Source organism: Hypanus sabinus, chromosome 16, assembly GCF_030144855.1.
Source record: "Hypanus sabinus isolate sHypSab1 chromosome 16, sHypSab1.hap1, whole genome shotgun sequence".
Classification (NCBI taxonomy): domain Eukaryota; kingdom Metazoa; phylum Chordata; class Chondrichthyes; order Myliobatiformes; family Dasyatidae; genus Hypanus; species Hypanus sabinus.
Window position 1 is genome coordinate 29,492,048 of NC_082721.1, and position 12,018 is coordinate 29,504,065.

The 12,018-nt window shown below is 39.0% G+C and overlaps 2 protein-coding genes across 4 annotated transcripts in view; one reads left to right on the plus strand and one right to left on the minus strand.

Annotated features, from left to right (window-relative positions):
• Positions 1-12,018, plus strand: part of ranbp3b (RAN binding protein 3b) — a 319,866-nt gene that overhangs the window by 157,381 nt on the left and 150,467 nt on the right. The gene's annotated exons all lie outside the window — the stretch shown is intronic.
• Positions 2,166-12,018, minus strand: part of LOC132406163 (uncharacterized) — a 40,746-nt gene continuing 30,893 nt past the window's right edge. For 2 of the 3 annotated variants that reach the window (XR_009516082.1, XR_009516081.1), the window contains one exon: positions 2,185-4,863. The gene's annotated coding sequence lies outside the window, so the exon portion shown is untranslated. Of the gene's footprint in view, positions 4,864-12,018 lie in introns of all 3 variants that reach the window. The other variant, XR_009516080.1, reaches the window with a different exon arrangement.

The window sequence follows — 12,018 nt, forward strand, 5'->3', positions numbered from 1 at the left end:
TACCAGAAGTTACAATAAGAAATATTTTTAAAAGTATGCAAAAAGTCAGCAAAATAGTGAGGTAGGGTTCATGAGTTGATAAATCGTTCAGAAATCTGATGGCGGAGGGAAAGAAGTTGTTCTGAAATGTTGAGTGCGTGCCTTCAGGCTCCTGTTTCTCCTCCCTAATGATAGTAATGAGACAAGGGTATGTCTTGGATGGTGGGGGGCCTTAATGATGAATGTCGCCTTTTGGAGAACTGCCTTTTGAGGATAACCTCAATAGTGGGAAGGCTAGTGCCCATAATGGAGATGGCCAAGTTTACAAACCTCTGCAGTTTTTTCCAGTCTTGTGCATTGGCGCCTCCATACCCAACAGTGATGCGACCAGTCAAGCTGCTTTCCACGGTACACCTGTAGAAATTTGCTAGTGTCTTTGGTGACACACCAAATCTTCTCAGCACTAAAAGAAATAAAACCGTTGGCATGCCTTTTTCATAATTGCATCAACATGTTGGGCCCAGGTTAGATTTTCAGAGATCCAGGAACTTGAAACTGTTCATCCCTTCCACTGCTATCCCCTCAATGAGGACTGGTGTGTGTTCTCCTGACATCTCCTTCCTCAAATCCACAATCAATTCTGACATTGAGTGAAAAATGGTTTTTGCAACATAACTCAACCAGCTGGTCTATCTCAGCCTTGATATTCCATAAGACCATAAGACATAGGAGGAGAATTAGGCCATTTGGCCCATTGAGTCTGCTGCACCATTTCATCATGGCTGATCCATTTTCTTCTCAGCCCCATTCTCCTGCCTTCTCCTCATATCCCTTTATGGCCTGATTAATGAAGAACCTATCAACCTCTGCCTTAAATATATCCAATGATTTGGTCTCCACAGCCATCACTGGCAGCAAATTCCATATATTTACCACTCCCAGGCTAAAGAAATTCCTCCTCATCTCTGTTCTAAATAGGCATCCCTCTATTCTGAGGCTGTGCCCTCTGGTCTTAGACTCCTCCACCATAGGAAACATTCTCTCCACATCTACTGTATTGAGGCCTTTCAACATTTGATAGATTTCAGTGAGATCCCCCCTCATTCGTCTGAATTCCAGGCCCAGACCATCAAAAGTCTTTCAATCCTGGAATTTTTTATTTGTGAATGTCCTTTGAACACACTCGTGTCGGCACATGCTTTCTTAGGTAAGGGGCTTATCCTTTCTTTGATATTCCCAAACAGAATGGACTCCCAAGGTAGAAATTATACCGGAATCCAATAAATATTAACCAAGTTAGATTCCATGCTATTTCCAGCAGTTGAAATATTCAGCCATAAGGCAGGTCTCACCGGACATTTCATTCAGAATGGAATTCAAGTGAACTGGAACGAGTAACATAGCTATTCTTGACTCATTTGATAAATTTCCTTATGTTGTATTTGAAAGAGAAAAATAAATCACACCTTCTGCAAATTCAGTAACACTGCCTTTTTTTCTTTTCTAATTAAGTTATTGTTTATATCACAATGAGAAATTTGCAGTATCGCGTGAGTGTCAAATTACTTTTGCTTAACCTCAATTGTAACACTTTCTTGAAAAAATTGATGATAACCATATGCCAATCAGGTACTCAAGTGGGCTTCTTTTAAATTGAAACTTCTGAACGCACACTTGCTAACTGATAACTTTTAATGTAAAAAGGTTAATATTTCTTTCCAGTACACTTAAGTGCAATTATGCAGACTACACTGAAAGTTCACTCCACTAAAATAATGTCTTTAATGACTAAACTTCCGCAGGAGATATTAATATGGTTCACAAGACAATAATAGAGGAGGAAGGGAGAAAGTCAATACTTTAAAATCATCAGTAACCATAAAACAGTAATTTGCCCCATTGGAAAGTTTAGAGAAATTTGCTGAGGTGATTGTTTTGTGATGTCTACAAAGCCCTAATGCCCTAGAAGTATAGCTATCTGATATACATAGGTATCTACGGGTACCCTCACAAGAGGGAGGTTACACTGCATCACCATACTCTTCAAAAACTAGCTTACTTCCCCGTCTAATTACTGTGGTGAGGTCTAGTTGCCATTACCAACTATTTGAGTGGTAGGTTCTCCCTACCTACCAAGGAGGAGATACTTCCAGCTAATGAAGTGGTTTAAATACAGTTTTTAATGATACATGTTTAATTTAGACAAATTATTCTTAACACATTTAAAACTCAGAGGATTTCTGATTTATAAAATATTTCTGAATTACAAAAGGTTTATGAACTACAAAGATTTTCTAAACATAGAAACAATTCTTATGAACTAAAAGAACATACCAACAAGTTGCAGACAAATAAGTTGTCCGTCGCAGAACCTGAAGGTTGAGGAATGAATTATAGCTCTTCTTTCTGTCATTTACCTTCTCAATCCCCAATGCTTTCTATCATATACATTGTTTTTCTACTAGTGGTCATTATCTGCACGTGATCTTTTTCAGATACCTTTGCTGGAGCAAATTAATTCACACAGATTGTATAAAAGCTTATGAGGACAGAAATCCCAGAAACCCAAGTTAATGCTGAGAGGGCTGACTTGGTGGCTAAACAAATATCCCGACCATAACTGTGATTATGTTTGATGTGCTAAGTGACAAAATCAGTCTGGTCTACAAACTTCCTTGAACTCAATTACAATGGTGGAAACAAAGTAGCCAGTGTTTTCTGGTTTGATGAAGGCCAATTAACATAACCCCATTGTCTTCTGCTGAGAAAACATGGGCCTACAAGACCTCACTGCTTACTTGTTTACAACAGAAGCTGAGCAAAGAACATCAGTTAAAAGTTTAAATTTGTCAAAAAAACTCTGATATTTTGGAAAGGTTATGCTGTTGTGCTAGAAAACTAAGGTTAACAATAAACCTATCAGGCCCTGGAAAGTGAACATCCATCACAGGTTTTAATCTTTGATGTTTTCTGATAAACAATGCTGATTTAATATATACCTGATGGATACTTCCATCCTTTTTTTTTAATGAGTTTTACTGTTTTATGGAAATCTCATATTCTTTGAATGATTTTGGACTGTTTTGCCAAGATTTTAAGTATTCCAAGCAGCACTGCAGTGGAAATTAGTAAAGAAGCAACAGTACATTAGACAACAGGTGGGGGAATGGAAAAAATAAGCCTGTGTATGTGGAGGGAAACAGGCATATTTGTTCTGGCTCTAATTCAGCTGTATTTATTTGAAGTTATGCCATAGTTGTACAACCTTGAGGAGATCGTAATTTTTACACTATTTCGATGAACAATGGTTACTGATCCTGGGGAATGATTTCAGTCTCTACTGTCTCCAAAAAAATATGTTGCAGAACAAAAGCAGGTGTAACACCACACTAAGCACTGCTTTCATCGCCATAGAGAATATGATTAAAGTTCTATATTGAATACCAAGTAGAAAGCCATTTTTAATTCAAACCAACAAGATTAATTATCCTTCTTAACAATAGCTTCCTTATTCCAAATAATGATACGTAAACCTCTTTGGGAAGCTGCAGCACCTGATTTTTATTGAAAAAAGCTACGTCAAATGACACCTGGTTCTGATTGAAGAATATTGGAATCAACATGTGTGTAGTTTCTAGTTCTAATTTTAATTATGGTGCAGCCAGGTTCAGTCCCTAAAAATTAATTACAAAATACATCTGGGCGAAATAATTTTTCAAGGGAAGAAAATTTATTTGCCATGAGCAGTAGCTCATAGTTAATGATGAAGAATTGGCACTCGGCCTCTTTATTTCTATCACAAGTGGAGTAAAGAAAGCAAAGCTGGCTGCAAATTTGTTAATGCCTATCTTGCACTATGGCACAAGATGAATGTATACCTCAGTATACTAGGATTCCATCATTGTTTGATGGAAGTTCAACATGAGAGCCAATTGTTCATTGTTGCAGGAACCAAGCATGAACCCATGGAATAGATTGGCCTGAGGGCAGAAAGCATCAAGTGTTTGGTGAGAAAATTATGTTGGAAAACACTACATAGGGTGCACATGGTTTACTATAGATATCAGTACTCTTGGTTCAATGGTTCAATTTAATATCAGAGAGTGTATACAGCTATTCAACCTGAAATCCTTACTCTTTCTTATTTACATAATGATTAGGACTAAGAAATTCCTTCAAACAATTGGCATACATGTGGCTGAAAAGTGTAATGCAGATGGGATGGAAAAGAAAGCAAAATGTATAGTGTATTTCATAAATGTTTAAAAAACTAAAGTTTGAGAAGAGATCTAGGAATATTAATCATTGTAAATGTTGAATCTATGCAAAGACAATAATTAACAAAATAGAAAACTATTAAGGTTAGGATTTTAAAAAACTCAAGTCATTTAAGATAACTATGAAACACCTGGATGATCTAGGATCACTAATGGTCATCAGGGAAGAAAATCTGCTGATCTTACCTAATAAGCAACTCCAAATTTGCAGAAATGTAGTTGAATCAAAGAGTTCTCTGAAATGGCCAAGCAAGACACCAAGTTCAAGGATAATAAATGTTTGCCCACCATCAAAGCCTATGTCTCATCAATTAAACAAACTAACAGAGAAAATATGTGATTCATGGTTAAATGGATGACACAATAGCATAGTGTCTAGCACGATGTTACTGCAGCTTGAGGCGGAGTTCTGAGTTCAGTCCTGGCGTCATCTGTAAGGAGTCCATACGTCCTCCCCGTAGAATGTGTGGGTTTCCTCCGGGTGCTCCATTTCTTCCCATAGTCCAAAGACGTACCGGTTAGCAGGTGGTCATTGTAAATTGTCCTGTGATTAGACTAGGGTTAATCGGAGGCTGCTGGGTGGCACCGCTCGAAGGTCAATTCCACACTGTATCACAATAAATAAATAATTAGAATGCATTGTCATTAACACCAAGCTACAAGGGAAATTTTTAATCACTAGAACCAAAACTATTTCAAATTACATTGTGAAGTTAGACAGTTTGATGTTGGTTCTAACAAATACAAGTTAGTAGTTTTAATTTCCACATTTCAGATAGAAATGTGGAAAATAATCAACACATAGAGCAGATGTGGTTGAGGCAACAAACTGGACGTATTTAAGAAATAATTGGGTGCCACAAAGGAAATTTGTAGGGTGATTATGCATGGATGAACAAAATTAGAATGAATGGTTTTCCTCATTGTTAATTAATTTGTGAGCTTGTGAAACCTACATAAATTGAATTGAGTTAAGTTGGGGATAAGTTTTGCACTTTACCCAGTTTCATTTTCATAACAGTTTATAATTAGAAATTAGAAGAACCCCAACAAAGCTAAAGCAAGAATTTTTTATGCACCCAATGTGTTTCCAACCTACTGATATGGACTGAGCATGAATCAATTCTACATTTCAGGACTACCAGTGCTTTACAAGCCTCATTCCTTGATATCCTTAGTTTTCAAGACAGCAGAATAATCATAGTAGTATGTGAAAATGATAGTTTATATTGTTTCGCTGGGATTTCCAATGGTTTCTGATCATAATTAGAGAGGCAAACTGCAATCTATCAGGAGGAATTTCGGCACCCATTCCTCAAGCAGTTACTCTGAGCGACATACCACAACAAGAAAGAGCGTGTGAAAACCTAATAACAAATGAAAGTATTCACTGGGTGATGGCCCCATGCTTCCAAATTTCCCTTAACTAATTTCTTTGACAGACTCTTAGCTATTCAGGGATGTGTTCCAGACTTATATTGCTTGAGATGTTTAAGCATGGGTTGACCACAGATTGTTCTGTATCTCCCTCTGCAGCTGTGCACTAGTTCTTGCTTATAAGCATATTTTAAAAAATGTTAAAAGATGTCTTGGTATCCCATATAATCTTCATATGCCTGTTAGGGCATATTCTGGAGTTAGGGTACACAGCAAATGCTAACTTCAACAGCGGCCAGTCTTAAGACCTGTACATGGCTTGCAGATTGAATTTAAAATGCAGGTCCGAACAATTGCCTTCCTGGAGCTGCATTTTGAAATTGATTGCAAACAAAGAAACACTCCATTTGACCTCAGGTGCCTGCATATGCATGAATATGGCCCCGAGTCAGCGGGAAATAACATTCATTTTGGGTGTCTGGAGTGTAGGTGTGAAGATGGAGGTGTTTGAAAATTATATGTAATTCAAAGGAAGCATTGTAGAATTGCCCTGCTGCTACCTTTGATCTTTAGCATATAAAATGCCATGTAATATTGGGCCAGACAGACCTCTTCTTCCAAGAGTGTCTCAAATATGATGCCTGCTGCTCATTTTACTGAATAAAGGCTTCTATATCCACTAGCTTCAGTATCTCGCTGGTACCTTTTGTTCACAATCCAGCAGTGCTGAAATCCCTTCCTTCCAAAACTGAGATTTTGTAAATCAATTAGGTGAGTGGTAGTCTTTGCTAGTGAACTGCTTAGTATGATATATTTGCATGGTTTACTCTACCATGAAATATGTTTGCAAGAAAGATCTGTGCATGCTTTTTTTGAGGATGTCAAGAGATGAAAAATGGCATTTATGTATCAGTTCTGTGTCACATTGACTAACATCATGACTAGCTATCTTTGCACATTTCTGGCCATAGCCCCACACAAGAACAGAAGAATGACAAGCAGGTAATATAGCTACTCAAGTCTGCTCTACCATTCTATAAAATCATGTCTAATCTGACATTGGCCTCAACTCCACTTTTCTGTCCGATTCTCATCACAGAGGGTTCATCTATGTTCTAAATATTTACCTGTTTGAAAACAATAACTCTGGAGGAAGAATTGCTCAGGATAATAGCACCGTGAGGGACAGTAATCCTTCTCTTATCAGTCTCAAATAGTTAAGCAATTATTCTGAAATGATGCCCCCTTGTTCTAGAATCTCCAACATAGGCAACATCCTCTACACTCACCCCAGTCCCCTTCAGAATCTTAAATGTTTAAATAAGATCACCTTATTCTTCTTAGCTCCAATAATATGCTCATGGGGATACCCCTTGATCTCTTGAATTGACTAATAAACCCTTGGGGCAATGTCTCCAGTTTCTTAAATAAGGGATCCAAATCTACACAACATCAGGTGCGTTTTCACCAGCACACTGCACAGTTAACAATAAGACTTACTTGTTTCCATTATCAGTCACTCTTAAACAAAGGCCAACCTTTCATTTAGACTTTTAATTCTTTGCTGTCCTACATTCCAATGACATATATTTCTTTTGAAACACCCAAGTCTCCTTGAACTCTTACAATAGTTTCACATTATACTAGTTTTATTATTCTTCCTGCCAAAAATATATAACATTTCCCCATCTGTTATCTTTATGGCTTCTCACTTAACCTGTCTTTGCTGTCTTATTCCCTTCAAGCTTCCATTCACACTTACCCTTTTTCGAAAATGTGAATATAATTCTACTTTGTTCCTTTAATAAAATGGCTAATTCCCCAAAAGAGGTCCTCTAAACAGCCAGAATGCACCTTGTTTATCTCAACTTTGTTTTGTAAACTAATGCCAATTGGCTAGCATGACTTGCATCTTAAATGTTTACGAACGAATTTGGCACCCAGTTTTCCAAAAGATAGACAATACTGAGAAGAACTTTGTGGCCCTTCATTCCATTGTGCAGGAAGGGTGTTTGGCCAGAGCTGAGTGTCCAGAGTGTGGCTGGGGCCAGGGTCCAGACTGTGGGCTGGGTGTAAGGTCAAAGCTGGCATGGGATCCAGAATGCCAGGGGTCAGTAATATAGGTAGATTAGCATCTGGATTTAGAGTCTGCAGTGCTTTTATAGTTCCCACTCCCACACCAACTGATTTCACTGGAAAGTGTATTATACTACTGTGTAATATGTTAAAATAAATGATTAAAAAGAGTCTGGATATTAATAGGAGTAACATCTAATAGTCTGGAAAATCGGCTAGTTAGGCACTAACAAAGTCCCAAGGGTTCCAGCTTCAAGTTTGACTGTACCCTGCAATATTTCCCTATAAGAAACTGCTCATTGTTGAATTTCCAGTCTCCAACTCAGAATTCACTGAGCTACCTCAGTAAACTTTCCACTTCATTTTAATTTCCTTAGTGGTTTCAGAGCATACTCCAATAGTACTGCAAGTCTGAATCAATAACATTGTTCATTTATTCAGGACCTGGATATTGTTAGCATAACCAGGTGTTCTTTTTCCCTCTTAGCAGGCTGTGAGTCTTTGGAACTCTCTACTTAAAGAGAGGTAAACATTATTGGTTGGTGTAGCTTAAGAAGCTGAATATTTATTCCTGCTCTGCTTCACACGTTTATATAGATGTATTGGTATGTTCATATGTAATGCCCATCAAATTCATGTCAACTCTGTAACCCAAACGTGGTGATGAAGTCCAGCACTGGTCTTGACAAACTCTTAAAATGAGCATTGGCAATAAGGTTATTGGAGAGGTTATGTCACTTTTGAAGACACATTCCATCAATTTCCTGATGATTGAGAATTAAATGATTGATGGCCTTCTACATCTAGCATTCAAATTTCATTTATTTTAGCTGCTGCAGGAGATTTAAGGTGTATATTCCACCTCAGGTCCATGTCAAACAAGCTCTAGCTGAACTGAACAACGTAATCAACAGGCATTGAACAGTGCATCCTGATGCCTTCCAAGCCAGCTTGAAAAAGTCTCTAAATAATTATTACTAACATATCAATTGTGAAACTAGAGGAGCCAACACACTAAACCACTCTTATACCACCATCAAGAACATTTACCGTGCCATCCCACACCCATACTTCAGAAAATCTGATCATCTGGCTGTACTTCTACTCCCTGAGGCAGAGATTGGAAACATTAGCACCAGTAGGGAGGACCAAGAAGGTATGGACAAGGAGGCAGAAGAGCACTTACAGGACTGCTTTGAGTCAGTGGACTGGACAGTATTCGGGCATTCATGTTTGAGTCGGAATAAATATGCCACAGTTGTCACTAACTTCATTAAAACCTGAGTAGATGAGTCTGTGCCTATGAGGACATACCGTACATACCCGAATCAAAAGCCATGGGTGAACCAGGGCTAGAGGGCTCCTGCTAAGGGTTAGGTCTGGTGATCCGGGACTATAGAAGAAGGCCAGGCATGACCTACATGGTTGGATACATGTCAACTCTGGCAGGGTTTGCAGGCCATTATTTCTTGCAAAGTGAAACCTAACATCATGAATGGTGGTGATGCCTCACTCCCAGACGAGCTCATTGCCTTTTATGCACATGTTGAAAGGGAGGATAAAACTACAGCTATGAGGATACCTGCAGCTTCCGGTGTCCCTAAGATCTCAGTCTTGGAGGCTGACATCAGAATGTTTTTCATGAGGGTGAACCCTTGCAAGGTGTATCTGGTAGGGCTCTGAAAACTTATGCCAACCAACTGGCAGGTGTGTTCAAAGACATTTTCAATCTCTCGTTGCGTAAGTTGGAAGTTCCCACCTGCTTTAAAAAGCCAACAATAATACCAGTGCCCAACAAGAGAAGGGTGAGCTGACTGTTGTCCTGTAGCACTCACATCTACAGTGATGAAGTGGTTTGAGAGGTTCATTATAGCTAAAATCAACTCCTCCCTGAGCAGACCTGAACCCACTGCAACTTGCCTATTGCCACAATATGTCTACAGCAGATGCAATCTCATTGTCTCTTCACGTGGCCTTGGATTACCTGGATTATACTAATGCTTATGTCAGGATGCATCCCTACAGTTCTGATCAAAAAGCTCCAAAACCTGGGCCTCTATACCTGGCTTTGCAACTGGGTCCTTGACTTCCTTACTGGAAGACCACAGTCTGTGCAGATAGGAAATAACATCTCTACCTCACTGATAATCAACACTGGTGCACCTTAAGGAAGTGTGCTTAGCCACTGCTCTACTCTCTTTATATTCATGACTGTGGCTAGGCACAGCTCAAATGCCATCCATAAATTTGCTGATGACACAACTATTGTTGGCAGAAGTTCAGATGGTGATGAGCAGGCATACAGGAGCTAGACAGATCAGCAGGTTGAGTGGTGTCATAGCAACAACCTTGCACTCAATGACAGTAACATCAAATAATTGATTGTTGACTTCAAGAAAGGGTAATACGAGGGAACACAAATCAGCTCTCTTCGATGGATCAGAAGTGAAAAAGGTGAGCAGTTTGAAGTTCCTCGGTGTTAACATCCCTGAGGACCTATCCTGGGCCCAACATATCGATGCAGTTACAAAGAAGACATGACAGCGGCTATTTTTCATTAGTAGCTTGAGGAGATTTGGTATATCACCAAAGACACTTAAAAATTTCTACAGGTGTACTCTGGAGAGCATTTTATCTGGCTTCATCATTGTCTGGTATGGGACTGGGGCACTGCACAGGATCGAAATAAGCTGCAGAAAGTTGTAAACTAAGTCAGCTCCATCATTGGCACTAGCCTCTTCAGCACCTAAGACATCTTCAAGGAGATGCCTCAAAAAGGCAGCATCCATCATTAAGGGCACCCCCCATCACCCAGGGCATGACTTCTTCTCATTGCTACCAACAGGGAGGAGGTAGAGGAGCTTGAAGGCATACACTCAACAATTCAGGAGCAGCTTCTTCCCCTGCTTTCTGAGAACATGATATGCAGTTTACACACTGACAGATGATGTACAAGGGGTGATTGATATGTTCGTGGCCTAAGGTAGAAGGAGACAATTTTAGAAATCCTAGCACATTTATTTTTCAACATAGTGCCCTCCTACATTTACACACTTAGTCCAATGGTCGTGGAACATACAGATCTTGGACCTCCAGGAAGTGTCCACAGATGGGTGATTGATAAGTTTGTAGCCTAAGGTAGAAGCAGATGAGTTATACAGCTCTCGTTACATGCACATGCAAGTCAACTCTTTGAGTGATTATGCAGAGCGTTTGAAGTTAATAACTCATTGGGGTGATTGATAAGTTTGTGGCCTAAGGTAGAAGAGAATGAGTTATTAACTTCAAACTTTCTGTATAATCACTCAAAGAGTTGAACTGAACGTGCATGTAACGAGAGCTGTGAAACTCATCTTGTTCTACCTTAGGCCACAAACTTATCAATCACCCCTGCTGTGGACACTTTCTGGAGGTCCGAGATCCGTATGCTCCATGACCGCTGGACTGTGTGTAAATGTGGGAGGGGACTATGTTGAAAAATAAGTGTACTAGGTTTTCTAAAATTGTCTCCTTCTACCTTAGGCCACAAACTTATCAATCACCCCTCGTAATTATATGGGTACAACATGGCTAGATACATAGCTAGTTCCCAAATATACATTTTTAGTACTGGGGCTGAGATGTTGCCTGGTCCCATAGCCTTTCCTCTATTTACCTCTCATATTTCTTGACACCCCATGTCATTCTGCTATATGGAAACACAGCACATTAGTTTCAATGAAAACCTTAAAACCTTTTAAAAAAATTTTAAATCTGAAAGATGCCCCAGTGTTTTTTGCATGGGAAAAAAATTCAAGACCGATGTTAGGTTGTCAAGTATTGTAGGAGAAGCAAAAATAAGGTTGTAAGAGCAAGAAGGGCAATATTGGTGGGTATATATACTTGTATCAGCTACAAGGTATAACATGCTTTTCAACTACCTTAACTTTAAAATCTCACATATTTTTCTTTATCCGGGCATTTTATGCTATGGTATTCAATGCTGAACTTTTGTTTCTATTGAAGAAACTCTGAATGGCATTCATGTGTTGGGAATGGCTAAACTTTAACACTGACAGGTATACTGTATGATGCATCACAGAAACCAGTTAAAGCCGACTTTCTTCTGTCTTATTCTTCAGGTATGAAACAGAAGAATGTAGATCAGGTTTCAAATATACATTCCTTACAACTTTGAAGTACTTCAGGGATCATGGGGAAAGTGACCAACAACTGCATCAAACGCAATGTACAAAAGATCTTGCATCACTCTTCTTGGCAGATGTTCATGAATGATGGTCTTCACTTTTGGTCTTCTTTACCCCTTAAT